General features: G+C 37.1%; 2 long non-coding RNA genes across 3 annotated transcripts; both read left to right on the forward strand.

The window, feature by feature from the left end:
• The first annotated feature begins 608 nt into the window (after positions 1–608).
• LOC139126101 (uncharacterized) lies at positions 609–2,316 on the forward strand. Of its 2 annotated transcripts, none has more exons than XR_011550467.1 (3): positions 609–880; positions 1,391–1,548; positions 1,998–2,316. It is a non-coding gene; the product is annotated as an uncharacterized lncRNA (long non-coding RNA). The 2 variants fall into 2 exon arrangements; XR_011550468.1 differs by having other exon boundaries at positions 2,001–2,316.
• Positions 2,317–7,508: 5,192 nt separating this feature from the next.
• Positions 7,509–9,244, forward strand: LOC139126066 (uncharacterized). Its single transcript, XR_011550450.1, has 3 exons — positions 7,509–7,591; positions 7,790–7,945; positions 8,201–9,244. It is a non-coding gene; the product is annotated as an uncharacterized lncRNA (long non-coding RNA).
• The last annotated feature ends 2,635 nt before the right edge of the window (positions 9,245–11,879 follow it).

Consider the following 11,879-nt stretch of genomic DNA (forward strand, 5'->3'; position numbering starts at 1 on the left):
CATATCCGGGGGATTTACCGTCTCTTACGAACTTATTTTTTTAATAGTTCATATGAAGCATCTTCTTATCTCGCTTTTATTCTAAGCGTTTTGCATCTACCTGAGTGTCTTGCCGAACAGGATATCAGGAAGACTTGGTAACATTCATGTTATCCGATGTGAATCAATCACCTTCATCGGTAATGACTATCTTCAAAAGTTGGTTACTGGAATTTTTAAGGTTCTCTGTGGTTTTAGCCGTGATCTTCGTTACCATTTCAGGCGATAATCCTTTTCTGGTCATATCAGCCCATGTTGGTGGCGGAAGTCATAAACGTGTTACAGATTTTCTACTCTGTCTACATATCCGGGAACTTGTACGCAAGTAATGAAGACACTTTTGTGTTGTTTGTCTACAGTGATGTGTAGACCCTGTATCAGGAGACAATTTAATATTTATCACATCATACTAATTGTCACGTTCTCTCCAATCCCAGACATATTTATTTAGGGAATAAAATATAAATTTTTATTTTATCTAGCGAATTAATTTTGTGAAATCAGTTTGATAGCTGAGAAACTATGTCAAAACAGCAAATGGCACTTTTCCATCGATATGTTGCAGAATATAGGAGACTTGAATCTATCGTACCTGAAAAGTATATCTCTGCAGTAGCGAAGATACGGATCGAAGAGATACGACCATTTGCAAGGAAACTCAATATTGACGACAATGAAATCGAGGACATCGAAGCCAAAGAAAAACATCCCAGTGAGCTCAAATATCAAATTATACGCAGATGGCTAGAAAGATGTGGCGAAGATGAAGCGAGTGACCGACATTTTGCAGGGCTTTAAAAGAGATTGGTCAAGTTACAGCTGCAGAGAACGTTTTTACAAGGTAAGGCCTATTACGTGATTGTGTTTATTCCTACGCACTGGCAGTGTTGTTTTCAAGGAGGATATTTCACTACGTGCATTACATCTTCCACCGCTGGTAGATAGTGTCTGGAACTCTAGGTAAATGCATTGCCGTGATCGTAGGAGAGTCATACGAACAAATAAATATATAAATGAAAAGCAAGTGTGCGATCGTAGCATTGTTTGCATCGGACGTTTGACTGCTGATAGTATGCTCATGAGTTAAACAAAGACTGATGGTGTATCTGTCTCTCAATTAACATGAGAAAATGTGACGTATCTGACAGATAAAGGACAACCTGTTTTACATTTGAATTGTAATGTACTACCTCTCAACCCTCCCAACTGTGATATTTGAATAAATGTGTGTCATCAAAGTCATGGTACTTATAAATAGTATTGTATGTTCTGAACGCTGAATAATTGACAACCGGATACATCTAAACAATTACAATATTTATCATATCATTAGTACAATTATCTTCGTTAGAGAGTCCACCTACGCAGGAAACTGGATACTGGAATTATGTAACGATAAGGATAGCACATGTAGTAGTATTCACCCATTGCAAACTGCAGACGACATGTCCGTCAAAGAAACATTTCGATCCAGGGAACCACGTGAAGCACAGGAACAAGTAACACAAAGTAATATCTTGGATATTTTCTTCTTCTCATACGTATTTTCTAAACTATTTAAGTGACATTTTCATATTGTTCGTCTGTGTGTCTGCCTCTGGCATTAAACAAATACTTGTGTACGTGTCATGCACCATTGAATCTAATTTAATAGTGTGATTAAAAGCTTGCTCAAAGTAATGGTATGAAAATTTCCCTAAATCAGCTGTCAAGATAAATAATTAATTTCAGCAATTTCAAGCGTCATAAACGAAATATTTCAGAAGTTGGCTCTGTAATTTTCATTGTACTTCAAGGCACCCTGAATAGAGTATATGGATCGATTTATCTCTTTGCTCAGTAAGAATAAAAACGTTAGTAATAATATCTCTGATCTCAACTCGAATTGAAGACATAACTTCAGGATGATTGAAGCATCATGTGCTTTCCCGCCAATCTTCTTTTATGTTGTATTTAAGAAGATGTGTTGCCTCCTGAGCTGCGCAAAACCTCGATTGTCTTTACTGGTAAGGAACATGATAAATGTCTACAAGGTCTTGCCAACAATTACCGAGAATATAGACGCAGCGGAAAGAACGAAACAGGCGTGCATATCGAGGTAACGTAGATCATGAACCTCATCCCTGTGTGAATTTTAATATTATAGCAAATCGGTCTTCGTTTTTCTCAAACTAAGATATACTCACAGATATTCTTTAACGTAGAATGTGCCTCGAGGTCTAGAAGGTTTACATTATTCTTTCGACCTACCATTTAGTGGACATATTTTGAAACTAACGAACAATATTGAAAGATTTCACCTCATAATTTTGTGAAAACAGGGAAATTCATGGTCTGCGTAGAGAAAACAAAGTGTTGTTGCCATTTGAATTTCAAATATGGGTTAATACGGTCAATTTGCTTCTGTACTATTACATTTTCCACCGTGAACCTTAATTATATTTTGCTAGAGAAAAGTTTGAGAAACAACTTGTCTTTCATTTTCGAAGCACATGCTACCTTAAACATATATTTGAATATTACGTGTAAGCTTGTTTCTGGTGTAGAGAAGTTTAGAATATCCTTCGTTTTTTTAGTATTAAATAAAAAGTAGACCGGTAATAAAGTTTCCAAAAACGTTTATAAGAAAATAATTGGCACATAATGCCATTAAATCAATGACAAACTGTCAGAAGATAGAGTATAAAATAAGGGGCGACATCGCGGAAGATTCCTTCAGCAGAACCTGTATCTTATTTCTAATGATTGATTGTGTGTATATTGGCCGTGAATAAGTAATTTGCGAGAAATCAACTGGTCTTAATGTAAATTTTCCATGACGAAATATCGAGAAACATCGCGAGACCAATGATAATGAGTATAGCTAAAAGAAATTCCAATATTTGCGTACCAAAGGCGTTTACAGTAAGGAGCGTTAGTTCTGCAGACTGAAAAGCCCTTCTTCAATTTTGTCTGTGCAATCTATCGACAGGTGCTGTACGGGCTTGGAGGTTGCGGCAAGACTGAAATTCTTTCATCATTCGTTTGGAAGAATTGGGAAAACTATAAAGGTGTGTTTGTTTTGAGCGGAACATCTAATAGCCTACTTGACTTTGGATTCAAGAAAATGTTGGAGGTAAGTATTTTGCTAAAAAAACGTTCGTTGTATCATTAAAATGTCGAACAGCGCATGCGCTTTCATTGCCTTAAATAACAAAGTAGTGGCTGCAATTTCTCGTTCGACAGTCACTGTAAGGCACTGGGCACAGCGGAGAAACCTACGGTGTCCAAATAAATTAAAGTTTATACGCTGAGACATTGATGCTCATTCATTCCTTCTGTGGCTATTGGCTCTAAACTTTGACAATCCAGATAGAGATTCCAACTCTTATTTACTCTTTGTGTCTTTCTGTGTTCACAGCTGAAACCTATACAATCTTTAAAATAATTAATTAAAAGTTAAAATAATCATGGGAGGAACAGCTCTAGTAAGATAATCAAAATTTCGAAAGTTTTCTTCTATTGGTGTGTAAATTATAGCGCCGAATTAAATTCTAATCGCAAAATCAATCTTCTGTGTGACCTTCCACGATCCTTTGCGTAAATACTCATCGACGGACAGTGAATGCATTATTAAAATATGTACATCGCATGCCCGCGCCAGTACACTCACAGAACTCAAACAAATGTGTCTGTCTGTCTGTCTGTCTGTCTGTCTGTCTGTCTGTATGTATGTATGTATGTGTGTGTGTGTGCGTGCGTGCGTGCGTATGTACGTACGTACGTACGTACATACGCACGCACGCACGCACACACACACATACATACATACATACAGACATGTATGTATGTATGTATGTATGTATGTATGTATGTATGTATGTATGTATGTATGTATGTATGTATGTATGTATGTATGTATGTATGTATGTATGTATGTATGTATGTATGTATGTATGTATGTATGTATGTATGTATGTATGTATGTATGTATGTATGTATGTATGTAAAAAAATTTAGTTTCCATCCCTTTGAAGTATGTTCCTGTCTCGTTCAATGTTTTCCAATCTTTGAAATTGCAGAAACTTGATATGGATTTATCGGACGAAGAGAAAAGTCCAAGTAGCATCCGGGTATGTGTCCTTGACAAACTATCAAAGATGAGAGAGTGGCTTCTTGTGATTGATGACGTAGATGATCCACGCCTCATTCAACAAGCTTTGCCAGTGTCTACGCCACTACGAGACGGACACATATTGATAACTTCGAGAGTTGGTGAAGACTGGGACAATTGGTATACGCCAATAATGGTAAATCCTGTACAGCCATTAACGCCGGAAGATTCTGCCTTGTACCTCATTCGAGAGGTACACACCGTGCTGCCATTAAGGGAGGCAGAGGCCAAGTTAAAGGAGTTGGAATCCACAAAAAGAAATGAATACGAAGCACTGCTGTGGCTTGGTAGTGAAGAAGGCTTGCACGGTTTACCCTTAGCTCTAAAGCAGGCAAGCAAATATATCTCAGAAAGTGGATTATCCTACAGTAGATACAAGGAGTTGTACAGGAAATGCAATCTCGAAATGCTGCAACCGATGGGAAGTGATCCACTTGTTGGATGGTTGAAGTTACATAAGATAAACACTGACCTGGCTCCTACATTAAGAATCTGTATAGAAAAGTATGCACATCAAATCAAGGAACTCAAAATCAAGGACCTACCAGATAGGGACATCAGCATTCCTGATGAGGAAATTAGTAAAGTTCAAGTGGCGATCAACAACACCCGGCCACAAGTCTTCGTCGATTTGCTGACCGTGGGCGTCTTAACATCCTGACGACTTGGAAGATGAATTACGATACAATAGCAAAGGAAAAACACACCAGGGAATTCCTGCACATCTGCTCCTGCCTGGCTACGCGTATACAGGTGGCATTATTCGTAGACGGTGCAAAGTATCTATATCCCGGAGCTTTGAGGGACTATATATACCCAAAACAAGGTAGTGGTCGTAAAAGTAGCAAGCAGGAGAAACTTAAGAAAATTACAGATTTATTTACGAGGATAAAGCATTTCTCCTTTGCAACAAACGTCGTTGGAGAATCTGAAGAAGAAGAGCATCGTCGCAGCCTTGGACGCATGGGAGAATATACTGTCCATCGTCTCCTCCAGTTCGTTGTCTTTATGCGGTTCATCAGTCCACTCGAAAGAATTCAGTGCCTCAACAACACACTGAATATCTTGGAGAAGCTTTTCCCAAAGATGGAAGAAATTCAAGACGGTTCCACAGGTGGTGTGCGTGACAGACACTCCATCATTGCTTTTCATACACTGGCTCTTGCGGAGCAAATCAGGTCTGCAATGGAAGAAAACGGGACAGCGGCCCTTAACGATGTTAACCCGCTGTTCATAGCCGTGAGCACCTACCTATTCCGCCTTGGACGTGCACACGATGCAAAAGTTCTCTGTAAAGTGATGGTTGCACTCAGTAGAAGCAGAAAACCAACCAATAAACTCAAACTGGCAGACGGTATGTTAATTAAAAAAATAAATTATAGAATTAAACAGCCGTTACTAAGTTAAGATTCAGTCACCAATATTATCTCGTTAGATGCAATTAGGCTCATCAATTTTTGTATTTTTAAGATACAAAAAAGCAGTGAGGTCAGCGATTTTCTTTAAAATTATCCATTAAAACTAATTACTTAGTCTAGGTACACGTTTTAAAAAAGATATACAAAAAATTATTGTCCTTAGCTGGGATGGCACAAAACTCGTATATACCCTGCAGGGAGTTGATTCTAGCCAGACACCGATGAGTGAAGAAGTGAGTCCTTCTCTGGCTACAGGCTTGATGTATATCTTAAATGTGCATATTTCATAGAGCAAAATTATCAGCGTGGAGGTCTTGCCGTGAAAACTAACATGAGGATCCCGAATATTCTGGTAAAAATCCGTACAGTAACTGTATACTGAAAAGTAGCTATATCCAACCAAGACCTGATAATTCTTGACTTTTTGTTATTGTGCTAATTACAGTTCTAAAACTATCTTCACTTGCAGTAGATATGACACTTAGAATGCTCTAGACTAATTAAGTCATTGCGGAGAATGACCTACATAAGAGTATGAATTTCACATTTTTAACATTATGTCCAGGTTCCCTGACATACATGAATATTTTGTTCTCTAATTCAGAACTCTGCCATCTCGGAGAGGCGTACTTTCAAATTGGTGAAGAAAAACTTGGCAAGGCTGAGGAACGTTTGGGCGAGAGTTTTGCATTATTGGAAAAGATCAAGGGGAAAAATGATATAGACGTGCTTACAGGTAATTTCGAACTTTAGTGCACCGAGAGCTTATATGATATATGAATTGCTTGCCCTTGAAATCAATTATCGAACGTACATTTGCGATTACAATCTGTCTACATTGTAGTCAACATGATATACATCATAATGTTGCCACGTAATTAACAACAGGAGAAGATTCAAGCAATCAGAAAAACAGCACCGTGGTATTTAATAAGACCATTCCAGGACGTTATCAGAAAGAATGACATATAATTACTATTTTCGAAACACCCGTCATCACTTCTTTGTCTTTTTGCCAGACGTCCATATATCTTTCCTTCACGGATTTAATTTTCTTGTGGCAATTTACTGTCTGTTGTGTTCTGTTTTCGGGCTGCGTTTATGACTGTTGACCATGTAGTAAATAATTTTGACTTATTGTCATTGAATTCTGGATGGTATGATTCTGATTATTTTATATGAATATAGTCATCATCATAACCTTCTTCTTCTTCTTTCCTTCTTCTTCTTCTTCCCCTCTGTCTGTCTGTTTGTGTCTTTGTCTCTCTCCCCCTCTCTCGCCTCTCTCTCTCTCTCTCTCTCTCTCTCTCTCTCTCTCTCTCTCTCTCTCTCTCTCTCTCTCTCTCTCTTCTCTCTCTTCTCATGTAAATCACATTAAGCTAAACAACGCCATGCAAGGATACTGCAAAACATGAAGGAGTATTTGATGGACGAGGAAAAGAGAGTTGAGGTCAAAGAAATGTTGGAAGATATACTCGAAAAAGTGAAGACACTTTTTGAAACACCGGAAGAACAGCAAAATTTGAAATTGCCAATGGTAAAATTGGATTTTGTATTACCACGATTAAATTTGTACAATGTTGAAAATTGGATTTGATTTCGAACAATTTTGTGAGCTAATCACTTTCAATAATATTACATCTGCCAAGAACGGTACAAGAAGAATTCACTTAAGTATTAACATTTTCAACACTTCTTTCTCAACCAGCCATGCACCAACTTGGTCGTTTCTATCAAGATACAAGTGTCTACGACAAAGCACAGCAACTTTTGGAGAAATCGCTTGAAATTAGGCGAACATACTGGCAGCGGAAATTCGGAACAGGTGATGTTGAAAGTGTTGCGTACGGTTTGACAAACCTGGCCAGAAACTATATAATTTCCTCATCCAAGAACATCAAGAAGACAGAAGAATTACTCAAGGAAGCCTTGCAAATTAAAGAAAAGCGATTGGCTCCTACAAACGAGTCGTATCAGTTAGGTATGTGCAGGATGGATTTAATTCGTATGCTTGTCTACATTGTATGTAATGAAAGTTATGATGTGTCTTTACGAGCTACATATTTTTTCCGTGATCACGAAGGAAGGTATTTATACCTACATTATTTTAATGAACTACGATCATGCATCATACCCCTGTAAACAATCATAAATAATACATTGCTGATTGATTCAACAGGAAAATACTATTTAGCCGCTTTTTATCGCATACAAGGAAATGATGATCTCTCTGAGAAGACTGCAAACGACATTGTGACTGATAACTACAGGACGGAGCTGGAAAAGCTATTACAAAAAGGATCAAATACTTCCGACAAAGTGTACTTGAAAGAAGGTAGTATATTCAAACTTTCTAATCTACTTATTTTACACAAGTATACAGAAACCGTTATTTCTTGTCGATTTTCAATGTGCATTATCGTGTACTTTGACAGTCACAATATGCAACGGGTTTGATCGATGCTGCTGTCTTTTAGGTTGAACTTTTTACTTATTCAATATTCTATAAAATAATTCACGTATTCAAATATGCGTGTGCCATTGTATCCAATGGGTAAAAGTGTCCATGTCCTTTTTTTCTATCACACAGTGTTCCCTCCAGAGAAGATTGATATCTGAGATTTGACAATTAAGACACAATAGAACTGTGCAGGACATCTTCCAAACAAACCGATCGTTACAACACGACATGACGTATAGTACTTTCCCCTAAAAACCCATTCTGTATTGAGTGTTAAAGATATTTTGCATTGGAGCTTCGAAGCTCATTAATGAATTAAATAATAATAATGGAGTAGTTGACTGTCGACGACCCGACACATGTAATGTAACAATCATGGCAATTATTCATGCTCAAGCAGCCAATTTTAATGACGCGACCCAAAATATTAGTCAATGCATCAATAGCTATTGAATAGATTTGCATTCCTTGTTTAATGTAGACACAGCTACTGACATGACGGACCGAGCTGCTTCCCAGAAAGTTGGAACTGGTTATCAATGCAACGCAGTTTCTACTGAATTATTAGTTTATTACTTAATTAACATAATCGATACAATATACGTTTATGTCAGCATTTGACAACTGAAGTGTGATTTATTCTGTCGCTAGAGTATTTCAAATCAGGAGCGGCAAAAGTTGCATTCTATATTAATTTGACTATTATTTGACTCTAATTACATTCACACTGACACTACAGCATATCACTACGAATATATCAAACAGGTCAAAAACGTCCACAATGTCTTACGTCACCAGTATACCTAAATATTTCGGTAGACAGATGATAGGCAAGGCAGGTATGTACATATGAGGTAACGTGTTTGGATAGATGACCGTCTCTCAGGAATAGTGTCCTAAACAACCAGACTCTGTGTCTGTTATGATCTTGTAATATTCCTCCGACCTTTAGAGACACCAAGCCCCTGATATTATACAACATTCTGATTCACGTATCTGGGACAACTCATTAAATTATTCGTGTCATGTGTTAAGGCTCATACCTTATGCTTAAGAGTAGCGTCTTTTGTGTGAATTTATCCTGACAGTCGGTACCAATGAATATGAATTCTCTCGACACTTTATTGTATACAACCTGCTATAGAGAAAAGATGTTCACTTGCCTATTTGTTATCAGCTCTGCGTGCGTGTTTATTTGTAATCTCGTTCATTGGCCGATACTATGACCTGCTGTGTGTGGATGTACTAATGCAGGTCAAAACACACCCGTGTCAAGGACGTGACCTAACGCCAACTCAGACTCCATGTGAAGGTTAAAATTTATGCAAATAATTATAAATCTTGTTAACATTTCACCTCTTTTGGAGTGTAGAACAAAATACATAACGACTTTCCCACACAACGTATTGGAAAGCATATGATTACTTTGGACTATTCTCACCATGACATAACCAGTCACTATATGAAACATATGGATTCAAATATCACTCTAGTACTTTTGTGCAGGTTCCTTTAATTTGCTCCTTCTATTTACACGACTCTATATCCCCTCAAACTCGTCAACACAAGTTACTTTATAAATATACAGAGTCAAACATAAGTCATTATGCATATCCCTTGAATTTGCCTTTAATATTTGCACCGCATTTTTATCTATTAGGTGAGCTACCAGCATGCACCTTTTGAAATATAGTTTATGTGCCTTGCCATGAGGCCAACAATCGCGACGGCTGACGCCATGGTCTAACTACTAACCTGTGCAGTAAAATAATATCTAGCCATTATCCCACATAGAAGCATCCACTTTGGAATAGCATTACATTGGACCTTCATAAATACGGGAGTAGTAACTCGTTAGAAGGACTTGTCATGGCAAATCGTCCAAGTTTATGAATTACAGCAAACACTTGCTTAAGGTTCGAAGACAAGAAATTAACTTTTTAATCAGACAATTCCCTGGTGGTTAATTAGCTCAGAACCCCGCAAATTACACATTTTCTAGAAGCCTAGATCTAAGGGAACATTTTGGTAACTACAGTGTTACCATTGTTTACATTACCATCACGCGACAGGTAAATCACATAACCTTTCAAAATCGGGTTCCCCGATGTTTTGTCTCGTTATTTGCAAATATCTGACTCAAACTTACTGGAATGCAAGCTGTGACAACGCTCTTCAAAAGACTGTCTCCGAGCTTTTATAACTTGCTTAATTTTTTTTGCAGAATTTTTAAGAAATCAACTAGGGCTAAATTCACCGTCCTGAAAGTTATTTCTGGCGCAAATTTTTTTTAGGTTTAAACGATTCTGAGACACACTTTGGAAGATCCTGAGGACAGCTTGCACTCACACAAATTTCAGCCATATATACCAAAGAATTGAAACAAAACATAGGGAACACCGATTTTGAAAAAGTTATGCAAATTACCTGTCACGTGACAGTTATGTTATGCTAACCAAAATGGTTCCCTGTATCTAGGCTTTATGAAAATATATCATTAACAGGGGTTCTGAGTTTATTAACAACATGAGAATCTTCAGCATAAAAGGTAAACTTCTTTTCTTGAACCTTAAAAAACCAATGTAAAGTAACCACAATGTCGTGCACTTATGCATTGGGAATGTGTCACGAGTTCCATAATAACTTTAAATAAACTTAAGCACACTCATTTCAAACAATACCAATGCATGCAAAAGTAGATGTGAACTGAATATGCTCACGTGTCTTACAACAGGTTCATTAATAGTGGTATGCTTCACAGAACAATCAGATATCTGTATTATATCTATATGTAGCAGGTTTATCAACTTCGCTCAGTACTCTCAGAGGTTAATTACTAATTTAAAAAACTTTATTTAATATGCAAATGAGATGTTAATTAACTTGACATTGCACAATGCTTCATTGAACAATTAAATATCCATGTTCAACATTTGAAGCACGTTTCGTTAAATTTAATGCTGTAATTTTGGAGTAATATCACTAATTACAAAGTTCATTAAATATGCAAATGAGCCCTTAATTAACTTGACACTGTTCACTGTTTCATAGCACAAACAAATATTATAAGATCAATATCTGTAGCTGGTTTCATCAAATTTTGTGCCGTAATTTCAGAGTTATATATTCCCTAATTACGAAGATTTAAAATATGCAAATGAACCTTAATTAACTTCATACTACTAAATTCCTTACAACACAGTCAGATATCCGTGAGATCACACTTGATGCGGTTATTCGGATTTATATGACTAATTATAAAACTTCATTAAATATGCAAATGTGCTTTCTATTAACATGACGCTGCACAATGGTTCTCAGTACAATGAGATACTTATCAGATTAACATCTGTAGCATGTTTCATCAAATTAATGTTGTAATTTTGAGTAATATCACTAATTACAAAGTTCATGAAATATGCAAATTCTCCCTCAAATAAGTGCCTACTAGTAAATGCCTTACACCACAGTTAGTTATCAGTAAGGTCAGTAACTGCAGCAGATTTCATCACATGGCCCGGGCATCATCAATATTTCGATCATGACCACCATCCTATTGCTACGGAAACTCTGTTCGTCCTACGAGCAGGATACCAGAGATCGACCAGAGTAGAGGCGTGTGGTTGACAATTAAAAGTCTTTATTCCCGAAGTGAATAAGCTTACAGATGAGCCAGACGATGTTAAGTGCTACTAACTCAACTCAACGTCTGACTATATACCTTATTGACTTAATTGTAAATACAGCAGACGTTAATTAACTTAACTATAAATACAACAAAACTTCATTTTAAATGTACGTCCTAACT

The sequence above is a fragment of the Ptychodera flava genome (assembly GCF_041260155.1).
Source record: "Ptychodera flava strain L36383 chromosome 3 unlocalized genomic scaffold, AS_Pfla_20210202 Scaffold_26__1_contigs__length_13983176_pilon, whole genome shotgun sequence".
In the NCBI taxonomy this organism is placed as follows: Eukaryota; Metazoa; Hemichordata; class Enteropneusta; family Ptychoderidae; genus Ptychodera; species Ptychodera flava.